The sequence below is a fragment of the Anopheles gambiae genome, chromosome 2 (assembly GCF_943734735.2).
Source record: "Anopheles gambiae chromosome 2, idAnoGambNW_F1_1, whole genome shotgun sequence".
NCBI lineage: Eukaryota > Metazoa > Arthropoda > Insecta > Diptera > Culicidae > Anopheles > Anopheles gambiae.
In genome coordinates, this window is record NC_064601.1 from 111,398,929 (window position 1) to 111,425,154 (window position 26,226).

The 26,226-nt window shown below is 46.3% G+C and overlaps 1 protein-coding gene across 2 annotated transcripts in view; it reads right to left on the reverse strand.

Annotated features, from left to right (window-relative positions):
• Window positions 1–26,226, reverse strand: part of LOC3290304 (uncharacterized) — a 75,676-nt gene that overhangs the window by 42,877 nt on the left and 6,573 nt on the right. For both annotated transcript variants that reach the window (XM_061644183.1, XM_061644182.1), the window contains exon 2: window positions 11,697–11,821. The gene's annotated coding sequence lies outside the window, so the exon portion shown is untranslated. The remainder of the gene's footprint in view (window positions 1–11,696; window positions 11,822–26,226) is intronic.

Genomic DNA, 26,226 nt, shown 5'->3' on the forward strand with positions numbered 1-26,226 from the left:
TGATCTGTTTGCCAAAGGCGTCTTCTTACCCTGCCCGCTCGGTAATGAGCAATATTGAAGACTAGTTTGCATAATTAAGTCACCTGCTTCGAGCGACATACCAACCGGGCATCAATCTCAATCCTCGGCAAGGATCTGGTGCGTTGGGGTTGGGCGTCTGCGTCAGAATTGAAGTCAGTAAACATAGTTACCCAAGGCAGGCATTTTAAAAGAAGGGTAGATTCTTCATAACAGTGATTAGCTAGTGCAGATAGTTGCTTTATAATTAACATTATATTGTTCGTAGTAAACTGTTCATTAAAACAATTGGTTTGTGTTAAGTTTGCGTTATGCGATAAATAACTGAAATTAATTTAGATTAAATTTGGACTGAAAGCATGATGCTAAGAAAGATATTAATATATATAAAATCATTGATTGTTTGATCACTCCCAACAAGCTGTTTCTCGTTAGCTTTTCAAATAAAATCAATAAAAAACGATTTCTATAAATCGAAAATCAGCTTAAAACTTCAGACAATCTGCTATGCCAAGCTTGAATTCCTAGAATCAATCTATTCATCAGCTTATTTTTCGCAACACAATAACAGTAACATCAACAACAAAAAATGAAGATAAGCCTCCATCTCTAGCTCCACCTCTTGTCAACGATCCGTCAACGGCCATTAAGCGGGACCCATAAAGGGACCCAGTGAAACCACGGTAGCCGTCGACTTACTGCACCGATGCTAGGACAACTTGAAAAAAAGCACTACCTTCTGCAACGACGCCACTTGTTTAGAGGCTTGTGGTCGTTCCCTGCGCGTACCAAACCACACCCTGCTTCACAGTGGAGGAACGGTTTTGATCGTCGTTTTATGTTCCGTTGAATAAAGTTAATTAGATCAATCGAGGACGCTCGATCGCGACGGCAAACAGGTTCTTTCCGCTGGATCATCTGGTTTGGGGCATCTGGGTTCTAAAAGGGACAGGTTGTGTGTTGCGTTTGTTGCCCTCTCCAACTCCAATACCGTCCATCCCGATTCCGTCCCATTTACTTCGGCTTCGATTTTCCGCTTGTGCTGATTGGTATTTTCTACACCTCCGTTCTACTCCCCACCCCAGGTTTCACCAGCAGACGTCCAACAGACCACAAATCGGTCAAACTCGTCGCTTTGGTGACAAGAGCTTCGTGCTTGGTGCAACCTACTACGGCCGGTGAGCGATTGATTTCATCGCATTTCATCGGCGATACAGTTGATTGCGAGCTCAGGTTCCTCTTCTGATTCTCTTATGGCGTATGAAGTCACCGTACCGTACCGATTACGGACAGGGAACGTTTTGCGGTGTGAGTATGTGTGTGTGTGGAATTATCGGGTTAGGTTTTATTGGATCTTCAAACAGCGATTATCCCGTTAGCGGGCATCGGTTTGTCGTAATTAAAAGTAATTGTTATTAATTGTGTGCTGTTTTCGCGGTGGCTGCCGAGCGCCGACCAAGCACTACAAATCGATTCCCGCACGGTGTGGATATCAACGTTGTTTGATGTCCGTTTGGAAGGCAGGGGGAATTCCGCTAAGCCGAGCTTAAGCATGCGAACAACGAATTGTTGGCTATGTCATCGTCATTATGTTGGAATGGTTTGCATTTTTGTGTAAGTTTGTGCTGAATGGAGAGATAATGCGTGCTATTTTTTAGTATTTATAAGCTTTCTTTTAGGCTCTGAATCAATCGAATGGAATTGTTACTTATTTCAAGCTTTGATTTTTACTTTAATTGTTGATTATTTTTGACTATGTTATAAAAATGCTGAAATCCTTAAAATCGTTACATTATTAACGAGATCTATATAGAAATACAACTGACTCAAACTCTACTCTAACTCTTCAGCGAACTCAAGTAAGAACCAAAAAGGACGTTAATTTCTTTAAGATGTATTTGGCCTTAAATGCTTCAGTCTAACTCATTCATAAAATCTCCCATAAACTGTAACAGTTCCTTCCTTTTTGGTACACTTAACAACATTTATCAATCCTCATTGTGCAACACCATAACTAACGAACCGTTTTCTTCCGCTGATTGCATCGGTACGCAAAGAATTTATGACGGTCCTAAACGCGCGCAAAACGCAACGCCCGTTCCCGCCAGAAGAAAAGGCATCCCTATCTTTATCTGGTTTATTGAAAAGATTAAAATATTACATCGATAAGTGGCGGAACACGAGCGAGCCGCCCGATGCGCTAACCTCCGTACCTTAATCCACCTTTACCCATCATCATTCGGTGCGGCGCGCGGTCGGCGATCGCGACTGCTGGGCTGATAATAATGCTCCAAACACCCAGCACTGCCACGTAGAATATTGGACGCGTTTTTTTTTTTTTGCTTTTTTGTCTGTTGTTTCCTCCTACCGTGCATGTTGCGAACGATCTGAAGTACCAACAGGCCGGCTAAAGAAGCACGGCGCGGCCGGTCAATAATTATCCTGTACACGCGCTTAACTTGCGCTCGAGATGCCGGAACGTATCGAACTTTTCTAATCTTCAACAATTACCTCTGTGTGATATCATCGGGTATCTCGGTTCCTTGCCGTTTGCCGAAGGAAGAAGCTACCGCGATGGTTTCTTTCGCTCCCCGAGTGGCGTAACAGGTTGCCCCACACTCACAGCTCCATTCTATCCCAGCAACTCCGCATGAATCTCGTCGATTTTTCCCCCCATGTGTTTTCCTTCTTTTGATGCCTCTTTTTTTTGTTTGAAATGTTGTTTTGTGTTGTGCGCTCACACTCATACGGTGCGGAACGATTTCCTGACAATCTCTCCCGGGGCCCGGGGGCTTATGGCAGGACGGGATTTTACGCCCCGCAGCCCCGTAACGCAGGTCCACGGCACACGGTTCTAGATTTACCGGTTTGCCGGTTTGTAAGGAGGTGGCAGGTAAGGACAAACCCTCCAGTTGCTCTATCGGTACTCCGTTGGCCTACAATCGGGCCCTGGGAGTGGACGACATTATGTGTGTTTGCCCGTATGCGGCGCGTAAGTACCTATTGAATGGCCAACATCTTTTTGTGTTGTGTTGGCTGCGCAATGTTTTATCAAAGCTGCAAATGAAGATCCACTGGGGCGGTGCAACGGGAATCGTTTTTCAATCGATCCCGAGCCCGAGTGAAGGGACTTTTTCATCGAAGTTTCGGGACGCAACTGGACAAAGAAAAGTGGGTTCGGTACGGGCACGAGATGGGCACGCGATAAGATGCCGTTTGTTGTCCGCAGGAGAAGGAAATCACGCTCACTAGAAGGTGCGTTTTTGAATCGCGCTGAACCTCTGCTGCAAAAGGTTAAGTATTCAAGGACCCAACAAGGAATTCGCATAAACTTCTACAAATGATCTAGATGCGAGTGCGTGTGCTGTAATGGGCGCGTCCCATTAGGCTAATTTGTAAAATACAACCTGGCTGTGTGCTCTTACACGCCACACGAGCAGCAGCAGAAGCTGCCCATTTTCGGCCGAGTCACGATCGCGCATTATCAATTTGTATCACTCCTAAACGCATTCCACAAGCACGGACCCACCGTATGCAAATGAGCCTGTTCAAGAGAGGCCGCCGTGCGGAAGCGAACAGTGCTCCAGTTTGGACGGCTAATTTCTTCCACCAACTCCAAAACGGCACACGATTGGAATGTGCGCGGGCTCCTGCTGGATCTCTTCCGCAGGGCCCATGAGGCTAGAAAGCGTCTTACTATTGTTGGGGAAGACAATCCCAAACTCCTCCCGCTTTACAACACAATGCACAACATTGATTAGTGTTCGGTATTCGGCGCTCTCGCGTCCGCGCTTTTGATTGGAAATGTCAATTTGCTCGATTGACGGATCGAACAGAGGAGAGCAAACCGACACAAGGGATCGACCGAAATGTCAACCGATCGTGCCGAAACGCTTCACAATGGGGCGACTAATTTTTCAATCTGCTTGTGGACACTGAAGCGTTTGTTTGTATGCAGATTAGCGCAAAGCCGCCATCCGGGGGAACTTTCACGCGGTGGATCGCTCAGGAGAGGAAACTGAAGTGATTGGACGATCGGTTAAACATTGTTGACGGGTGCGGGTCCGTTTGGTATGATAATTTAATTTCTCCAAGCTGCTCGCTGCTCCTCTGTGAGAAATCTACGCAGATGTTCTGGGAATTTCCCGAACCAAAGTGTTGCTTATTAACATGTAACGTACTTAAGAGCTTAGGACTTTAAGCATTCTTATGACGCGTTGAGAGTGTATGCTATGTGTAGAGTTTCGTGTGAACTTCTCCTCAGAATCAACTGGAATCTATTACTCTTGGTTCGTGATTCTCCTGCACTTCTGTAGAGTTTAGCTTAGCACCATTTCCAGTAATGCCTCCTTCAAAAGATGCTTTCCCCAACAGGAGCATCACTCTCGACGTGTACTGCACCAGAACCCACTCTTAGGACTTAAGAGCCAGGCTTGGATGATGGTGTGAACTTCGTTGGGCACAGGTGTGCACCATCGTTGACCCTTGAAGGTTAGAAGCACTCTCTCGGGTGTTGGGCTGTTGATGAAGTCACTACACCGTGCCCTCCACCTGCACGGAAGCTAATCTAATGCCGGCTAAAGGCTACAGACACTTTAGCTACCGACCTTTTCAAAAGTCACGAACCGTTCGAAGTGGGCAATTGAACAAGATTCTTATGCGAGAAATGACTTCCAATATTCACCGTTGGCACCAACGGCTGCACACCACACGGCTATGGGACGCCAGCATTTTGTTCGTTCGTTTGCTTATTGAACAGTAAACTCCATTAATACCCAACAATTCTGGTACCGGATTGGCCACTTTAGGACCCCCTGAAATGACCACTCTTATGATGCTGCTCTGCCGGTTTCAGCGCCGTTCCGTTTCCGAAGCTGCATTAAACGGATTGATCCCAGTTTTTATCCCCTTTCGCCCAGAGTACGCTCCCGTTCTCATCGTTTTTTTACAACTCAACAGCAAATTAGTTGTTCTTGTCAGTTTACGATTATCGTCACCTTGCGTACTTGAAGTGCCGACAGATAAACCGGCCCGCCGCAAGAACGGTGTAAGGTAGTTTGGTTCGTGCGGTTTTTTTTTATTAACACTACACCCGATCAAATTCCCGTTCTCCTCGCAAACGTATTTGCGCAACGTGATTATCCAGGCTTGCAAAAATGGGAAGCTTGACCACGGCCCAGCAGCAGCTCCCGTACGGTACGGCGGAGGCGACGAACGGCCGCGTACTACCAGATTGGTGGTAATTTGACCGTTTCATTGAAAGGGTATTGTTGGTAATTGTGTTGATTATCTAAATTTTGTATCGTTAGCGATCCGTTCGATCGTCGCTAAGCTGGTAGGAGTCGGTGGAAAGATTAGCTCCGGCTTCTGAGGCGTAGAAGAGGAGAAGCTGCAGAAAAAACAGGTGCTTTGTTGGAGGGTTGGGGGATCTTTAGTGTTGGCAATGTTAAACCTCATCTTCCTGCCCATCGTTTTTTTTTTCTCCGACACGATAATCTGCAACATCTTCGTGTACGTTATTCTTTTCGATGATGGCAGACGGGAGCAAGGCCCCACAGCACAGGTAACTATTAGAATTATGATTATTATTATGGAGTAGCTGATGATGCTGCCGTCGCCAGTGTACCGTTCTGGGCTGGCTGCGCTTTTTTCTTACTACCTTCGGATGATCCGGTAATTCCCGACGGACAGGCGACGACCGGTTTGCATAAGCTGCGCAAAAACCAGGCACGGAGATGAGTAATATGTGGTGCAATAATAATAAATCACTCAATTTATGGATTAATCTATTAATTCGTCTGCCCTGTGTACCTGTGCTATGCGATCACGATCTGGTGAGGTTCACGATCCAACGATCAAGCGTGGCTGGTGCTACAAGTTGTTGAACTTTGTAACACCCTAGACACGGCTAGACAGGGGTAACCGTTTTCGCCGCCAATGAACTTCACCAACCACCGCCGTTTGTAATCGATTTGTATTGGTGTGCAGCACAAGGGAAAAGCGCTTTCGCACTTTCTTTGCCGAAAGGTTTCTTTTATCAACGATCGCAAGCGACAAACACAAAAACGCCACGCATTTCTTTCCAAACCATTCTCCAAGTGTTGTAAAAATGTTCCCCATCAAACGACACCAAGCGACGAACCCGTTTGCCGTTTCGCCGTCTCTAATCTTATCTCTCTCTCTCGCTTGCTCTGCCATTTCTCTTCCCCGCAGGTCAGGATGATTCGATTGTAGCAAATTAAAAGAGTCGCAAAGTGTCCCCGGAGGCCACTGCATGCCGGCGACCGGCCGTTCGGGCGGCCCACTCGTTGTGCTTCCACCCAATAAAAAAGCAGTTATAGAAGTATTTACCTTTTAATGGATGTCGCCCCTTTGCTGGAGACTGGACCATTTCTTCATGAATAAGTCCCTGTTTTGCAGCTAGCACGTCTGTGACGTGTCGCAGCCGAACGGGCGGTGTTTTTATATGAGCTTTTTTTTTCTTCCTATGTTGATATAAATCCCATCGTTTCCAAGGTTCCCTTTGCTACGCAATCCTACGCAGCGGAACGTTGCGCATCGCACTATGACCACTATGGTGCCCCGTTGCTGCAATCGAACCCAACTATCGACGGCAAGTGCACAACGAGTTTTGCGTGAAAACAAGTTCCATCTGCCGAAGGTACCGGAGGACCCACATCGGCCGGGCTAGATCAGTTTTTCCCCCCCGCCCATGTTGGCGATGCCGCAGAAAAGACCCGTTTTGTGCTCTCGCATACTTTGAGGCTGATGATAAAACCAGATTTCCAATTGGCAAGCGGGCATCATGCTGCAAGTTCAATGTTTTACTTACCATCTCCACAAAGAGCCGTTTTTTTTTGAAAAGGAGAAAAGAAGTACAACCCACCTTCAAAGCTCCGTTAAACCGTTCAAACCATCCGTTGAGCTAGGAGGGCTAGACAGGATAAGCTAGACGAGCGTATATAGACATCTCTGCATTGCGAAGATCCTGTTACCCTGTTATCCTCCTACGACGCGTTCGCGCAGATAACACTGCCCGCACCATCGTACAAATTATGTTGCCCCAGATCAATATTTCAATCGGGGCGACCACCTTCACATGGCCCGCTTGGACGGTGGGGCGCTCCGTGCACCATCAACGTCCGTTTTATGCAACGTCTGTCGTGTAGCTCTCTTCCAGCGAAAAGAATTGTATCACTATCCACCCGCGATTCCGAGCCCATTATGTAAATTAAATTATCTTCTCCTCATCCCCTTCGTTCACCTCTTGTGCTAGGCAACACGCGCCGCTGCAAACACGTACCGTCACATACGTACGCCGACGATCAGATTTCTGCAAATGGTTCTTTTCTTCCCTAGCATGCATGCAGCATCGTTCGTTTGCCAAAGGGCCAAAAACAGAAGGTGTACTAGCGGCTAGAGGTGATCCCACGGGATCGATAACTTCGTGGTCCGGTTTCGGGGTCTTCTAGCAGCGACAATGCGAGAAGACTCCCTTGGTATCCTACACACACACAGACACACTTCCCTCTAGCCGTTAGCAAATGCCGATGCCAAATCGAACCTGTCGTCGCACGGGCCAAGATCATAATTTATGCAACATTTACGATTTTATTGTCCCATACTGAATGTGCTGGCAGAAAACTGGTAAGCGGAAGAAGGAAATAGCCGGTCGACCGTCCTACTCCACAATTGCGGCGAGTGGATAATAACTTTTTTCAAACCCATTGCTACTCCCTCAGAGCGTTGATCGATCTGGCCTGCCGGGCTGGAAATTGCAGACCCTCTAGCAAGCGACACTTTCTACCCACACCCGCACAGTGCGCAGGGCAGAGATTGACTGGAAATTGATTGTCAATTGGGCGTGGGGAGAGCGATCACGACCCCTGCGGCCCCGACATAACAACAAATGCTGTGGCAAAAAGGTACCGAATGCATAAATACACCCGGGGGCCACCCCGTCCTGCTTCATATGCATAAATGTCGTTTTGCTTTGCTTCGTCTTTGGAGGCCTTTTTGGTTTGTCGCGATGGATGGACGACGGGCGGATCAGTGATTGCAATCTGATATTTAATCGAGGGAAGCAGCATGTAAAACGGTTTGAGAGGGCTCTAAACTGGTTCTCTACCCATCATCCGTTGTCGTAGAGTAGGCTAGCAAAGACTTGTTAATTGTCCTCCGCTTGACGACAGATGCACCGGACACGATTGCACTGATTGCTTCCGCTGATTGCAAAAATAATATCAAAAATTTATTCCTTTTTTTACAGCAGACACTGATGCCAAGCAGATGCCGGATAGAACTAACTGCAAAGTAGAGGTTATGATCGAGCTTACGGGTAGTAGAGGTTATGATCGAACAGGTTCTTAACCTCAGGAGGCTTCCCGTGCTCCTAGAAATGCGTGAGAATCGATGGAATAACGTTTAAAGCTTACTGACCTAAAAGATTTCAATTAAAGAGAAGAGACGAACCCTTCGTGAAAGTTTTGAAATAAATTATTTTAGTCTTATGTTAGTATATATTCGTCTGAATAAAACATAAGAATCTAGATTTGAGGAGCTTTGTGAGTTGAAAAGAACAATCTCAAAGATTTGCTTGAAAGACTTCAACGATGGTAAAATGCACGAACCTTGAAATAAAATTCAATGCAATATGTTCATGCTTTTCAACAAACAAGGTTCCACTTTCTCTTGCATTCTTCCTCTCTTTTTTAATATATTCCAAAGGACTCAATCTGCATCGCCATCGGAACTGAACCCAATTACGCCACTTCCTAATGCCTCCAACTAATTAACGTTTCTAGCGCACCTTTGTTTTATGCAAACTAAACCCATGCCCGCCATAACGACCTACCGGGACGTTCCATTTACCGCTAGTATTAATATCTTTTAAACCGGACAACCAACGTGCATCGAGACGGCACCGGAAACACTGCTCATGGCAGATACAGTAAACTAAAACCCATCATACGGCGCATTCTACGTAACGGCGTTCCATGAGCAGTGGTTTTTGCCATTTTTGTTGCCGTTTTATTTTGCACACATATCCTCGCTTATCAGAGAAGATCGTAAGAGCGAGCTCGCGAGATCTTGCGCGCGTGCGCGTGCGTCCACCGCGAATGAAGACGTTTCTGCGCGTGTCAGGACAGCCCCCGAAATGCGAGCGACCGGCCCCGGCCACATAAAACCCGGCCACGCGTGCAGTCCCGAGCGTTTGCCGCCAGGCGCCCGGGAGTTGAGAAAGAATAAATTAAGAAATTAACGAACCAAACGCAACCGAGCGACTTTATGGGGCTGGAAATAGAGTGGGGAGGAGAAAGATTGGCTGTGATTTTCGTTCCACCTCCCAGAGGCAAACCAACAAAACGTTGCCCATACCGGCCGGCGTAATTGGAAAACAAATAAAACCCCATACCCGTGTACCCTTGTGTTCTGGGCGGATGGGACGCGGTTGGGGAAAACTCTCCTGGGCTGGGGTGGTGTCTGTGCCGTGAGCTAGACACATGCGAAACAATAAATCAATTTTACTGCCCCACAGTGATGTTGCTTCTTGCTTGCCCCCTGGGTAAAAGGGAAGTATTTGCTTTCGGGCGTCTGGCTGTGTGCTACGGGTGAATACGCATCCGCAAGGCGTTCGTGAATGATCCGTGCAGAGGCCATTGGGATCATTGCTATTTATTTTAGCCATGCGTGCCCATCATCTACCATCCTCCGGAGGTAGGTTTTATGCAGTACGCAACGGCCCGAGCAAAAAGGGGAAAGCAAATCTTAATCCAATCCATAGACTCAACTTGCCCCACAACATGGTGGAGCAGCAAGTGAAGATGCTTGATTTGTAACGTTGCACTGGAGCTTGCTGGGAGAACACTGCCGTTCCATCCCGCACCAGCAGTGTCCAGTTTTTCCAGTACATTCGCTCGCGCACCCGCAGTGTGGAAAGTAATTTTGCAGGATTTGTAGTAAAACTTCATACCTTTCTACCGCATAACCCCGGCCGATGCAACGCGGGCGAGTGTGGCTTTGACCTCCCGCAGTAACGCAGCAGATGACCGCCACCATCGGGTTTAGCGGACAAAAGCAACAGACGATTGCGTGTGCAGTTGTCCGAGAAATAGGATATGGCATTATTTGTTTAGTCTGACGGTGTGCATAAAGCTTAACCCTGTCCCTGCGTACCCTGGGGTGAGCCGGGACAGGGACTAATCCTGTTAGAGCGGCCATGCTAACCGCCTTTCGCTGCATTGACACCTCCTGTGAGCGAGCAAGCGCAAAGGATGGGGGAAATGTGTGTTCTTATTATTTTCCCGTGTGCCCAAGAACAACTTGTAGCAGGAATGCGGAACAAAATGCACACCGTGCTTATAGGCTGTATGCCTGCGCAATTTGTCTTCACCACGGGGTTAGCGGGAAAAGCATGCTATAAAGTTCATTTCAGGTTCGATAACGATTCGTCTTAAGCGTTTACGATTAGGGATGAGTCTTCTTTTCAAACAAGCAATTGCATTTATGATTATTTGCGTGATCATATCTAAGATCATCAACAAGGTTTTCATTCATCATAAAGAGGGAAAAGTTAAATATGCTTGGATATGGCTATGATAACATGAAAAAATGGTTAAAACACAAATTAAAGCTTGCTATGTAAGAGACAAATATGATTTTACTTCACATTTTTTATGCTTTGCATAACATTGTTAATGTCATGCTCTTTAACTTTTCTTTACAAAATTTAACACTTAATTATAAATCCTCAAAATGTCAAAAACAAAATAATTTAAAAGAAGAATTAATTTAAAGAATTGTTTAAACCTTTCATTCCTAGAAAGACCTGCCTTCTCTTCATTCTTACTGATTGAAAAATTGCCTATAAAGTAAGCTCATTTAAATGATAATTCATAACTGCTCAGGCCAACTCTTAGGCTCCTACAGTAGAAACAGCACTTCATCGGGCGAAACACGCTGATTGCTTCCTAGAATTATGCCACCCATCGATGCTCATGCCAACCAACGCCCTCCGTTCGCGCTGACCATTTCCCTACAACTATTGCATTTACACGCAGCTGCAAACTGCAGCAGTAGCAACAGTAGCGCGTAAACACATCCCCAGACGCACTGCAGACGCAAATTAATAGCGCTTATCAGTCATGAATATTTATGATGCACCAGCAGCACCACCCTGCCGATTAAGCTTCGGCTGCAAAAAGCGCAAGGCAAGGCGGCTCGCTTCCAACTAGGCAAGTCGAAATTCTTCTATTTGTTTTGATCAAACCCGTTCGCTTGCTCGATCAGAAAAGGAAGTGATGCGTTACACCATTAACGCACCCTCTCGTACGAAGATCCTCCGCCGTGTTGCGACGAGGGGGCTTTTGTTTCTTTTTTTCTTCCTCATCCCTCATCCCACCACATTTCAACACGTTTTCCGTTGCGTATGCAGCACACGCAGTGGTGCGCAAGAACGCGACGTCATCAAGATGCCAATCTGGAGCGAATCTAACTGTGCATTGCAAAAAAAAAAGCACCGGACGTCATGTCAACCGGCGCATAGAATCTCCGGTTTGAGAATCGCATTTTACCATTTAGGAGACCAGTTTCGCTGACAGATCGGTAACGAAATGCGAAGCTCAATCGGATTCCTTTGGATCGTTTTTTTCTCCACCATGCTGCTTCTATTCACTTACCCGCGTGTCCCGTTTCCTAGGGTAGCTTAAGTCCGGAGTCCGCAGAAGAACTTGTCCGTTTGGTGTCCGTCCGTTTTCTAGCTTGCTGTTGGTCTCCTTTCGATAAGCAGCTTGGGGTGCAGTGGCTGCGAACGGAAAATTGAGAGAGAATGTGATGGAGTTAATCATCCGGCCACACGTTGACAGTTGAATCGACATGCGAAGGTGGCAGTAAAATGTCAAACCCAGCCCTGGAAGAGATAATTTCATAAAACTACTTTTTCCGATACTGATCTATTTCGGCTGTGGTGGTGGTTCGTTAGGGAGCAATCAACACCCTTTATAAATAAACCATGATAAGCGACGAGCGTGCATCAATTTCGCTGCTGAACTTTAATTGACAGTAAAGGTAATTCGACCAGATAATGGCTGTGTCAAAAAAGGTAATGCTCTTGAATTGCGAAATTTTGTGATGAATTTTGTTAACCTGCTTTTTCATTCATTGTTAAAGTTACGTACTCGTGCGGTAAAAGTCCCAATTTATCTTGCACTTTAACGCATCTCATATTGCTCCAAAAAACACACCATCAATCAGAAGCTTATAAAGATACACGTGATAAATGTTAAATCCACACGCTGGACACGCTTCAAGCATTTCATCACATTTCGCAGCACAACGCACTATCGCACCGGCACTATCTTAACCCGTTTGCTGCGGTGGCGTGAAAAATCCAACCCTAGCGCGTCGTAAGAAAAAGGATTTGGTTGTGTCGGCTGTGCAGTTTTGTGCGATTTTTCACGCCCGCAAACATTTCGCTGACCGATCGACGCGATGTGGTGCGACACGAAGAAATGGGTAAGAAAAATGGTCATGAGCGTTTTGGGGCCAGAATGGAAAAGGGAAGACCGGGGAGAACACTCGAACCCCAGCGCCGGAGGGTTGACAAATGACCAATTAATATGCAATTCCATGCACCGAGCGTATCCCTCGCTGCATCGTCGCGCACCAAAACATACACACAGTGATGCGCCAATACGCTTCGACTGCAGAGAGCGAGATGCAGTTTTATAAATATTCATTTCCCTCCGGCGTGGAGTAGAAAGCGCACAGTATAATTATCATTAAAATATCATCTAGCACTGGATGTGCGCCTCTCTCCGACCTCGACGCAAAACGTAATCGAGTGAGAAAAAATATATAAAACGCTCAAAAGACGCGGTTAAATCACGGCAAGAACAGGAACAGGGATCCCGGTAGCTTTATGCGAGCTGGGGGCCCAATAGTTAATCGACACAAAAATGTCTTCGTCCTTCTTGATGGTGGTGGATAAGGGTAAGAACTAGTCAGGTCCGTTACCTGTGCATGGGAAGAAGTTACGGAATTGTCGGAATTACGGTTTGCAAAGGCGGTTACGTAAGGACGTGCAGTACAGCGAGCGATCAAGGTCGCACCGAGTCCGGCTGGTTGATTAAGCCGCAGGGAATTAAACCCCGACCAGGCGGCAACCTCAAATGACTTGTTGGACTGTGTGTGTGTGTGTAAGTTTGTGTGGTGATGATTACGGTTAGTGAAATGGCGGCTATTAAAATTATTTAAACATTTGATATTTCTTGTGGTCGATCGGCATTTTTGCATCTGACTGTAAAGTGCCGCCTTCGGCTGCATTAGCGACCAAAGCTGCATGTGATGAAGTATTGATCCCTACGGCAATATGTTGCATTCTACTTTATGCAGAAGTGTATGCGGATGAAGAAGTGAGAAATTGTTTTGAAATGAAACGCATTTCAATTAGAAGAAGCTCTGAACGTAATTAAATAAAAAAAAGGTCGTGTTGTTATCAAGCAGCCCTTAGTGTCGTGTATCACCTATCTCAGGTCTTTTATAAGGATCTAGTATTACTTTACGGTCAGCTCCGTGGTGCAGCCATCTATTCGCTCTACTAAAAACATGCCTGACATGGTTTCAAGCCATGTACAGACCTATATTTAGAGCTAAAATAATTTAAAAGGTGATAAGGTAAATTAAAAGTTTTTTTTATAGATATTCTTCAGATGCCAACGATGTCGCTTATCTTGGAATTTATAAAAAGAATCCATTTCATTTCAGAGTAGAACATCGTTAGTTGATCATAAAATAGCAAAAATACTACCATAAACCTGCACAAATTCAGCCCTAGACATCGTAGACCAACAAATAAACATTCCTTTAAACAGTGTTGCCATCAAAAATCAATTTTATCCTCCACTTACAGAACCACATAAATCCCTCAAGGTGCTCCACATTACCTTTTGCTCTTCTTTTTTTCTTCGCACCCAACCGTTCCACCGCACTGCAGCAAAACGATAAACTCATCCTCACGCTAACGATCCTGTCATTTATGTAACAGCGCAGGCAACGGGCACCACAATTTGATGGTTTACTTTATGGTTCGTAAGAAGTCCGCTCCGCCAAGTGCCAGGTGCCCAAGCCCCGTACGTCCTGATGGGTGATCGCATCCAGAGCGCAGTCTGTCCCAACCGTTCTGTAACGTGCAACCCGGCCTGTAATCCGGCGCAGTTGCCCAGACAGGCGAAATCGTAACCCATTCGCCCATTTGCACGAGTCTCTAAACCCCAATGGTCCAAATGATGCAGGACCCCCATAATTGTTGTAACAAATTCGTACCATTTATTAAACGGTCACAAGCGGGTGTCCACTTGCAGGCGGGAAGGAAGGCACATGCAGATGTGAAATTCCGAAGAATGGACCAGTTTTTCCGCTTTTCAACGCGTTGCCACTGAGCATAAATTCTTCCGCACCGTAACATAAATCAAACCACCACGGTTGTACGGTGGGCGGGTATTTGCTCGCTGCGGGTTTTGTGCGGAGCGGGCCACTCGTGTGGCTCGCGACGAATGCGCGAACGTCCGCAAGGTTTCTGATGCAGGGTCGGGTGGAATGAGATCATTAGTCGACACGCCAAACTGCCCTTGCCCTTGCGCGTGTGTATGAGAGCGCGCGCGCGCCTGGAAGGACTACCGGACGGAACCGCCAAGTGCATGGGCGTAATGGGAAGAAATTGCAATCGCATATAAGGGGGGATGCGGACGCAAAGGCTCCGTCCTGCAGCGCTGTTTTTGTGCGACCTTCGCGCGTGGTGCTTCCTTGTGTGGATGGAATGGGAAGGAAAGACGCACTAATCGCATGCAAACGAGAGCAGACGGTGATAGGGCAGGGGCGAACAACTTCTAGTTGGATTCAAAAAAGAAAATACATTTTCAATTTGTGGCTTTGAAGGTCTTACCAAGAAGTTTTATATATGTTTTATAAAGGTTTATTCCTCTATATGTTTTATAAAGGTTGCACACCACTGGCTGCAAAGGAGCTGCCCATCTTCTTGCTGCACTGATTTGTGGCATCCGAACGAGAGCCACCCCAGGCTCGCTATGTATGCAGATATAAGGGGGGCTACAGTCTTCCTTCCTTCACTTCCTCGGGATTACGCGCGCTCGCGCGTCATGTACAAGGCAAGACATCAGCGATTGCCCGGAAGATAGTTGGCTGGTACCGTGTCGCACGACGACGATTTGCACGGGAAGGATCGCAGAAGGGGGCCGGGACCGTGAAGGTGGTTAATTATGGCCCTGCGTTACACGCACATACCCACACACACACATATGCACGGTTGTCAGCTCGCTCGATCAAACACCGTTCCGTGCGGCCGTGTGATTTCATTGCTGTCATTAATAATCAGATGACAGGCGCGCAAGGTGACGGGTTTTTTGAGATGCGTTTCTGAAGCTTTGCCTTTTTCCTGTCTTTGCTCGCCACTTCCCTTCTTTTCACACCCATTCCTTCCCTTCCCTCCGAAAAGCTCACATCCTAAACGCTAACAACGAGCTTGCCTTTCCTGCAACGCATCAACGCCTTTCCCGCCTAAGCAGCGCCTCTAATGCCCTCCTAACAAGCCTCTTACAAAGAGCAGTAGAATCCACTTCGTCCAAAAGACCTCCGGATGCTCAACAGGAGGAAACAAACGGAAATCAAAACGGGAAAAGCATGCAGCAGCAGCAGCAGCATCATCCGCTACTGTGTGATCGCGAGCGTTTGGTTCTGAACGTGAAAAACAACATACAATGCGCAACAACGCAGACAGCGGATGCGTTCGATTACGACGCATTTCATTTCCATTGCCGCGTTCCCACCGTGGAGTGGGGTGGAGGTTTTCCGAATCGGTTGAAAATGTTTCCTTCCGCACCGCGCACTTTCGCAAGCACAGGACCACTGCGCACTGCTTGGACGCGATTCGATGCGGTTTTTGTGCGAATGGGTACCAGCTCGCGTACCATCAACAACTACATCATCATCATCATTGGCGTCGTTGTCAGGCAGCACTGTGCCGTAATAATGCTATAATCGATTTCAATTAGTTCCGGATGAATTTTTTTTTGTCTCGGTGGCGTTTTTTTCTTTCTTTCTTGCTGCCACCCTCTTTGGCTTCGGTTGCATTGATTTTATCCGATCGAGTTACTGTTTCGCTAAGCAGATGTGTGGTATATTAGGTGTTTCGGGTCGGTGAATCATTGACTTTGAGATGAATTTGAAGTGAAGAGATATCTTTAATATAACTTTAAACTCATTTTTAAGAAGCTTTTGATAGCAAAATATTTTACTAAAATACAAATAATGATATATTATGCATTTTAGGTAATCTTCTATCTAAATAAACAACCTCTTGCTCTGCTCTTATCGTTAAATCGTTTCCGAGAGCATCAAACCCACCAGCAACGATTACACAGTTGTTAGGACAATTGCTTTTTAATTTTATGTGCTGGCAAAAATGCTTCAACCCACCGACCCAACCGTCTAGGTTCGATCGTGAGATAAGAATGCAGCTTCCAATGGTATGCAGCTGATCGCTCCCGCTGCATGCACTCTCACACAAAGCGAACCGACTCAGCCGGGCGCGCGCGTTCGATCGGAATTCAACGGAAGCTGCGCCAGATTTATCGATCGACAGTGTTGCCGCCAGCTTTTTACCGGCTGCGAGACGAACGCTTCTGCTCAATTAACCAAACCCTACCCTTGCATTAGCTTATAGTATGCAAATAATGCACCCAATGCACCAGGAGGCGGCTCTATTGTTTTTTCCACTGCCTGGGATAGCGCCTCCGCACTGCGCGCAAAAATGATTGCGATCGCACTGAAGCTGGCGGGCAAGGATCGAACGGAACGATGTGTTGCTTAATGGTTCCCTCCCGGAGGGAATTTCACGTCCCTCCTTTGTAAGATGCTTCCATCCCGTCGCAGCAACCACAAAGCGATTGAATTGACCTACGCATTTCGTACAGAAAGAATAGTGAAAATATTTTTAACCATCTTAGACTGGCCAATTTTCCACCAACACAACAAGCAAACGGAAAAAGCATTTCCTTTTTACGCCGTTCGTTTGCTAACATTTCACGCCGACAGGGGGGGGGGGGCCTTCCCTTCAGACCGAAACCTTTCCGAATTGGAATTGATCTTGGCGTAGCGTGGATTGCATGAACCGGAAAGGAGCCCAAAATTGTTCTGCTCGAGCCGGCGGCTTCAACTATCTATCTATCTGATTCTAAGCATCCCGAGCAATCGAGGTTCGTTGACCTCCACCAACGAGAGCTTGAAAGGAAAGCACCAGTACAGCGCAAACGCAATCATCCCACAAAAAAACCCCAGGAAAACCCATCCCAAAAGTGTTTGATTCGGTATCGTTCGGTACTTAAAATCAATCCATAGGAAATTCTCTTTCCAGGCACCGTGCATTAGCGCAACGGTTCAATGAACCAGAGAAAAGCGGGGCGGGGAATAATTCCGTACGTATTTCACGAGCCAAATCTAAACACTTCCGGCAACAACAGGCGGCATCAAATGTATCTTCAAAAGAGGATGTACCACACAGACAAAAAAAACGCTCAAGAAAAAAGCACCATGAAACATCCAGCAAGGCGTTTGGGGGAAGCGTTCAAAAAAGAGGAAAGATTTGAACGAACAAAACCCTATTGGAAATTAAACTATTCGTCCGGGAGGGAGGGAATAAAATTGCATAGAAAAGACAACAGATGGTACAGCAATCTTCTAGCTGAATGAGGCTGAAAAACACACAGAGAGAATCATGATTGAAGCATCGAGTTAACTTTGTACGGATGCTGGCGAATGGAATTGCATTAATTCGTTTCCATGTGGGAAAGAAAACTCCTCACACTTCTGTGCTTCTAATCAAAAACAACATTCTATTCCCTCCCTCGACGCATGATCGTCTTTGGGTTGCTTTTGCTGATTAAATACCACCTTTGCGTGGTGAGCAACTTGCAACACACCACCTCCCCCAACATACCATGCTAGCTAATTAGCGGTTTTGATTAAATTTAGACATAACCACCTCCCACAAAAGGCACGATAAGCGCGATCGGCATTCCATGCAGGTGATGCGTCTGCCCGAACCGAACCAAAGTTGATCCCGTAACGATCAACTCCCTATTTCCTTCTAAGTGACAGTTTCTCCCTAGTGTTTGTGGTGTGGTTTTTCTTTCCTGCACACTTCATCTCGACTGTTTCGTATCGGGATCAAAGAGTATTAAAAAACGATGTAGAGGAAAAAAAAAGGTTCGTCGCTTGCTTGCCCTCAGACTTGTGCGGTGTTGTAATTTATTTTTCCTTTTTTTGTCCGTTTTGTGCTTTTTTTTGTAGGACACGCTTTACATCACGCCTCCCTATCCGGGCAAGTGTCCAATGCTCCCGATTTACAATGTGTTTCCTTTTGCGTACGCGCTTGATACTGCTGCTGCTGCTTCTGCTACCCTTAGGCAACGTGGTGCAGTATACCGTCAGCCAAAGGTTGATAGGGGCTGATTGGATAAGATTTGCTCCCGGTTCGTACTTCTGCCTGCTGGAATGACTATTATTTTCTTTTCCGATGCACGTACGCGAAGGGGGTGCAACAGCACCCTTCACCACTTAAGCGCAGATTGGCAGCTTTATTGGTTTATTGAGCGACGGGAGCTTACAGCAGCAGCAGCAGCGGTAAAACGGATAAAGAGAAAGATCACTGAACGCTTTTAAATTGTATTAATTTGTTTGGCCCGGCCACTGTTGCAGAACGTTGCACGCTGGGCGGCGGGAGGCGATTTTAATGCCTACCGATCAGTTTGCGATTTGCATGCGCCTCTCCGAACGGGGGGGAAACAGTGCCAGTACGCCTGTCATTTCATGCGTCACCTCCAGCGTGAACGAATGTACCGTTAGCAGTTTTGCCAAATCTATCACCTTTTTTTGTTAGAAAAGGGGGATTGAAGCGGGACAAGCAAACACAAAGGCCATCCACTCTAGTACACCCTCCCCCGAGTAGCAGGATTGATAAGCATCGCATGTACTTCCGGTTTCGGAGATTTACAGTTAATAGACACAGCGTCCTCCTCCCCCAACCGAGCGCTTGAATGTCCAACGGCCCTGGCTAGGGGAGGGGGGAGAAAGGGGACCAAACTATAACTCGTGTACCGTGCGGATTGTGCGGAAACATAATTGAAGGTGGATGAAAGCATCGATGCAGAGCGAGAATTCCCGTCGACCGACTCCCCCCCTTTTGACTTTCCACCCTGGGGAACATTCCGGAGCGGACCTGTATTTTGTCTATTCTGATCGGTGCAAGCATTTCACCGTGTTATATAATACGTATTTTTTGTACATGTCATCCTTATTTTTCTGCGAACCATATGGCTTTTGAAACGGGAAAAACGCGAGGAGCAGAAGGGAATGAAATAGAATCGAACTGAGCATGAGCACGGGATGACGCGGGAGATCGTTTCCAGCCCGCTAATGAAATGATGGAGCACAACACTAAAAAGGCATATCTAGGCAAAGAGCATCTGTGGAACAGCACACAATAGCGATCTGTTTGAAAGGGGTTTGGGGGGGCGGGGGAGGAAAATTCGTGTTGTTCCCGTGGGGGTGGGTGGTGCACAATATGGTGAAATGGGTGAACAGGGTGCTACACACACCGGTAGGGTCTTCGCCGTGTGTAGCAGCAGCGATCATTGACACCTGTGTGACTGTGGGATACACCGAGAGAGCGAGAGAATGCGTTCCAAATGGATGAACAAAACGGCTGCAGCAGCAGTTGAACCCATATGTACAACGGTATGGATGTGTGTGACTGCTGGCTGGGCGGGTTGGGATTTACCGGAGGGTGCTGAGCCGTGAGAGTTTAGATTGAAGATCTCATCACGGGGGCATATACTAGATCTGGCATGGGATTGGCATATCAGCACAGTGGGATATAGAATTGATTGTAATGGTCGAGAAACATTTATATTTAACTTTTATCTCAACTTTATTAACAATTTTACTTGTTTTTGTGCAGTTCCTGGTGCTAGTTCATTCAGCATCTCAGGTGAAAAGTTTTATACTTCAGGTTCCAGATGAGATTTCGGCTACAACCGAGCTTGTTCTTAAACCTTCTCTTACCGATTGTACAATACGGGCAGGTAACATTCTGCCATGCAAAAAGCCTATAAAGTAAAACACTTTCGATCTGATTTAGCATATCCATTTCATTTCTATCCTAATTGGAAGATAATTTCAATCAACAACGCATCCTCTCGGGAAAGTAAACTCAAATTTCCACTCTCACTCGCTTGCGTCACACAACAAAAATCGATACTGACGCCGAGGTTTGATTTTTTGTTTCCCCGAAACCACATCGCCTGTAATCTCAAAGCTTCATCTTATAAATAAAACATTCACCGATACTGTGTAATGAGCGTGGTAAGCGATGCTTTAAATCAGTTGATAATAAGCAGAGAAAAAATGGAAAACAAGCTTACGGCCGGCACGTCGATACATAAGTGTGTAAAAAAGCGCCGCTAAGTAATGAAACAAAAAGCGAAAACAAATAAAGTCTAGAGGTTCTATTATCGAACGCACTGGTGCATTACCGGTGTGTGTGTGTGTGTGTGTGTGTGTGTGTGTGTGTGTGTGTGTGTGTGTGTGTGTGTGTGTGTGTGTGTGTGTGTGTGTGTGTGTGTGTGTGTGTGTGTGTGTGTGTGTGTGTGTGTGTGTGTGTGTGTTTCCAATATAGCAGAGAGAGAGAGAAAAAAACACGTAAAAACAAAGCCGGATACTTAATGAAGTTCATGATTCTTCTATTTCACCACGATAGCAGTGCTGCCTCTCCCAATGGCTTTAGCTAGATTATTTTGCAGATTTTGCACCAAACGTGCCGGCACAGCGTACCCACTGTTCAACCCATCGAACCACGGAGCAACAGATGGCCACTCAGATCAGAAAGCGAAACACCCTACTGGAACCATGCCTAGGGGACGCCGACGACGACGCCGGGAAGGCCAAGCGGCGTGGAGTGTTTGCTATGATGTACGAGAAATGTAAAAATAAAGCAGAAGCAAACGGGCGAACAGCAACAACAACAAAAAAACTCGTAAAGCACCACCCCGCCTTTGCCATTGTGTGAAATCATGATTGCTGCCGGCTCTCTAGCTTCAAGTAAATAGAATAATAATCGGAAGGCGAAATAATAATTTCGAGTTTAATGAACGATGTGTGTGTGCCCGCGCGCACTGGCATGCTGCTCTTCATGGCTTGATGCTCTTCCAATTCGATTGCCCGAACAGGGAAGGGCAGTTGTGTAGCTAGAATGGGGCTTTTAATGGCAGCATAGTTGAACGAAAGTACTACTCCGCGAGCAAACAGCATGAATTTCTGCACGATCGAATCGCAAACAGACAGACAATGTAGCGGACCGATGTTCAGCTGTACCAAATCCGACAGGTGGCCAATGGAGATTGGAAACGGTGCGTCGCGGGATATAGAATGCAAATGAACAGCCGTTGGTTCAATCAATCGCGGCAAAGTGCAAATATTAATGTACATTTTTTTGTACCTGTTGTTTGCTGCTTTCGGGTTAACAGGATTGCGTGAAAACGGTAAAATAGTCAAAAGCAGGCTTAAGAATGCAAAACTCAGTACCGCACTTGGCACTCCAGTGTAGGTTTTTCAATGGCGATTAAGTTCAAGAAGGTCTACATTCCATCTCATAGTAGAAGATACAGACATTCCTGTGCTTGTTATTATGATTTAAACAATTCAACTGTTTTAGTGCTGCGGAATTCTATTGCAACAATTGAAGCTCATTTAATGCGGCTTAATGCTCCAAAAGATCATGAAAACAACACCGGCAACAATCATCGACTATGTATCTAAACATAATCAAGATAAAGCTCTGTTTTTCTACATCTACAAGAGAGGAAAAGTCTGTGGGTTCACTAGAATAAAATAAAGACATTTCCCTCTTTCCCTCCTGATCGCATCATCTTCATCTCCCTGTGATGCTAGTAAAAGCGACAATGCCACTGTGAAAACTGTCTGCTAGCAGCAAGAGTTCGCTTGCAAAGAACTCGGAAAAACTCGCTTTTCCCATCTCGCCATCGCCGCGCTTAAATTCCACTCCAAAACCTTTCCCTTATTTTCTCACGCATGCAATTAATTATGCATTTAATTTTCCCTATCGTGACCCGCATCTCGCACACTACCACCACCACCACGGCGAACTCAGAGGGAAAATTAGCACTTGAATTAAGCACGCCGAGTAAGCCGAGTACTGAGCGTGCTCTCTCTCTCCCTCTCGCTCCCTCTCGTAGCCTTTGGGACACTGTACACTGTCCACGCACGGGCAGGGGGACAGCTGCCCAAGGTGCATCCATGTTGGCTACCGCAGGTTGGCGCAAAATTTTCCAACTTTTTAGCTGCGTTCCATTTTCACTCCGACTCTGGCTGGCTCCGGACTCAGTCGGTCAGTAAAGTCATCAAGGCTGTTTTCGGGTGCGCTTTTTAGCCTCGATTCTGTTACCCTCTCGCTCCGTCACCTGCTTCGGGGGCTAGTGGGTCGTCTTCCCTTTCGAGATTGTAAGTAGATCGGGGCGAAAGGAAGCCGAGTGTTTTGGAAGGGGGGCGGGGTTTTTGGAAGGTTTTGATCACGGTCAGCCGATAATTAGGTGGGCTGGCGGGTACCAACTCGTTCGCTGTGGCGTACTTTGTAAGGTTCGTTTTCCAACCGATCGTTTAAGTCGTTTAATGAGCTGCACTGGCTCATCCTAATTGCTTCCGCACGCCCACTTCGTAGGAGAGTGATTGTTTTGTAGCGCAAAAAACATCAAGTAAATTTAAATTAAATGACCCTCACTGGTTTTTTGTTGGCTGTAATATTAGAATATTTATTTCACACCTTCGCCAAACCCTTTCCTTGTCGGGCCGTGTAGTTCCGTATCAGATCTCGATATTGTTTTCCACGCTGGGTGTGTTTCCCCGTGGTGAATTCTGTTTATTTTAAAGATACACCAGCAAAACAAGACATTGCACCCTTTTGCTTTTCTCCCGCTATCGTTGGATCGATCTAAAGTCCGTCCGTGGATGCGCCACCGAATACCAATTAGCGTTAATTTTATATGCAATATTCCGTCACTCAATTATGTACGGGGCGAGGTTCGAAAGATGCTTCCAGCTCCACCATTCGTGGCATTTCGCGGAAAGTGATCGCCATTAGGGGGGGAGGCTTCTGGACAACGGATTCGGTGCACTTGGACGGACCTTTTCCTTTAGAACACTTTATCGCGCCCACACCCTCCCCATCCAAAAGGGTCATAATTCATTTCGCAGTTCGTTAAATCGGCCAACGAGTGTGTTACCTTCCCTGAACTGTGCAAGTAAGCGCGAAGTTTGAAAATAATTAATAACCAAAAAGGGAGAAAAAACGGTGCACCGTACCGGTTCGTGGCTGCGATTAGAAAATCACTGAAAGCTACCCACCCAGAACCCTTGGGGGAACGGGCAGTCGGGTTCTCTTCTCCCGAGCTCCATCCATAATTCATATCAACCCTAGTGTTCCGCGCGGATGCATTGCGCGCTCTTTCGGTTTAAAGGATCATGTTTTAAACATACACACGCGGAACAGGTTGGGGATGAAATGAACACATGAACCATGCCATCTAACTTTGGTTCGCCCTGGGGGTAAGAAAAGGTACAGCGATACCTTTCACCAGTGTAGCGAACCAACGGTGATAATGCTTGTTCTTAAGGTGGAATATGTTTTTTCCCCTCTCCCCATCGGTTGCACTTTCCAACTGTGTGTTCGCGGTGTCCAGTACCGGTCCATTCTGTCATTTTATGCGCCTTCAGAGTGCGCTTTATGATTGGAACATGAAGCATGAGGTGGAAATTAATTAATGCCTCACTCTAGCTGAGTTTTTACCAGCGCAGTGGCATCGGAACGGAAGCGCCAATGATGGAGTGTAAAAATAGGGGGATATGTTTTTTGTGTTTTTTGTTTGATGAAATACATTCCAATAACGGAATAAAATGTAGTAAAGTACAGTTGCAGAATTGTGATAAGCGTGTGTGCAATGTTGTTTTTCTGACTCTTTATTTTTCAGGAACTGATAGGAGCCCTCTTTACCTCTTTTATCATAAGTTTTAGTTAATTATTTTAACATATTTACTGTATACAAAAATTCGCATAAAGTCTTTCGGTTTCACAGCTTCTCACTCAGTTGCACCGAACGCATCTCTGGCTCGTGCCTGAAGGTCTTTATACTTGAAAATCTTATGAGCCATGACACTACCCTTTCCATCCACTTGCATCCCGCTGAGCGGCAAAGGGGAGAAAGAAACACAGAGGAACAGAGAGGGTGGCAAATGCATACCAAAACGGGCATGGGGTGCATCGAACGAAGCGGCATGTATTCAATCCGCCCGCCAGACGGAACAAAAGTGAAACCGATAGCGATTTGCTCAACTGTCACGCGATGTGAGAGTGTCTTTCGACATAACAAAAAGCGTTCAATGAAATCATCTCGATGTACTCGGAGAGCTTCATTACACCCGGGCGCTTTAAATTCGCGTGCATTAATTGAACACCAGCCACAGCTTATCGCTGGGAAACGAGACGTTTAGGATGCTGCTGTATGGATCATGATGATGATAAGCACGAACGAATATTTTAACTGCTTTCTAGCCAATTGAATCGGGCGTCACAGCTGATCGAAATGGTTACGATTTCACCCAGAAGCGCCTCTCCTGGGCAGGATGATTTACGACAAAGTTTAATTAAAAGCACGGTTTGATCGATTTCCAGTATGCAAATTTCCCAGACAGGTGATTTGTCCGGCAGGTTTGTTCTGTTTTGCTTCCCAGCCCATTGGTCGTTTTGACGTTGCCAAAATGGTAGCGCAAAACACCGCACAAAAACCTGTTCTCTAACCCAGACGTTCTAAATTCTCTGTTTGCGGTCCCTCTAGGGATCGCACAAAAATTGGGTCACTTAACCAAATGGAATCCCTGCTGATTTGGACGCATTTGAACGCGACCTAGACGCTTTCGGAACGCACCCCGGGCCCCACAGTGCGCCCGTGCGCCAAATGATGATTGACAGACGCTGTGATTAATTTAGACGAGTTTTTGTTTTCTCTTCGCCGTCGGATTTCGGAACAGGTTCCATTACACAGCAATATCAAATGGCGAAATGGAAAACGGTGTGTGTCGTTGCGGGCGCACACACCAAGAACTCTAGCGACACGTGTGTGACCCAGCCCCAGGTCGGTCGTGCGGGTTTCGGTTGGCCCTTTCTAAGGTTTGGCCCCGATATTTCTCCCACCGACTTAAGCTAATCCCGTCCAACTCTTATCGCGAGTTGAGGAGTTCATGTCACGCACAGACCTAGATCAATCAATAAGTTCGACCTACCAGTTTCCTCCCTCAGCTCCCTAGTGGTCAAGTGAAGTAAACATTCTTTATTAGCATAATCGAAGCAGTGATGTCAGCAAGGGGGAAAAAGAAAGTGTCCCTGCGACAAACGATACCGCGCTGGACCGCTGAAGCCCTTTTGGAAGGAAAGCTGAAGCTGAGAGCCGGTGGCAACGTGGAACGACATTCTAAAAATTGTTCCAGACGGTACTGAGAAAACGAAATGAAACCGGACACTACCACATTTGTCACCATCCTTTTTGGTCATGCGTGTTTGATAGCAAACGTTTGATGGATTATTCAGGCAAACGTTCCAAGCAAAGGTTCGTCGCTTGTACGCACGTCGAGTTCTAGTGTACGATTACATCAGTTTAAAAAGAGCGTTGCTTGTATTCAGTGTTTGTGCGTGACTATTTAAGCCAGCGTTGAGAAGAAATGATAGAAGGTGGGAAGTTTTGGCATGATATCACATGCCACAAAACCCACGCAAAAATGGTACACCTTTCGGAACGGAAAGTAATCCGATATGTCGGTCTAGCAAAGTCGGGCACGGTACGGCAATAGCACGTAATTAAATGTATCGCTTCGAATTCCACGGAGAAACGCCCGGAGACTCATTTGCTACTTAGCACGCCGGTGGAGAAATTATAAGCTTGTTTATTTGCTTCCTAGAACGTGTCCTTTGCTCATTTCCGTCTAATTGGTCACTAATCTGTGCGTAACTTTAACACGTGCTTACAGCGCTTTTGTGCTAGGTGTGAGTGGAAGAAACCCAGGCCCACAATA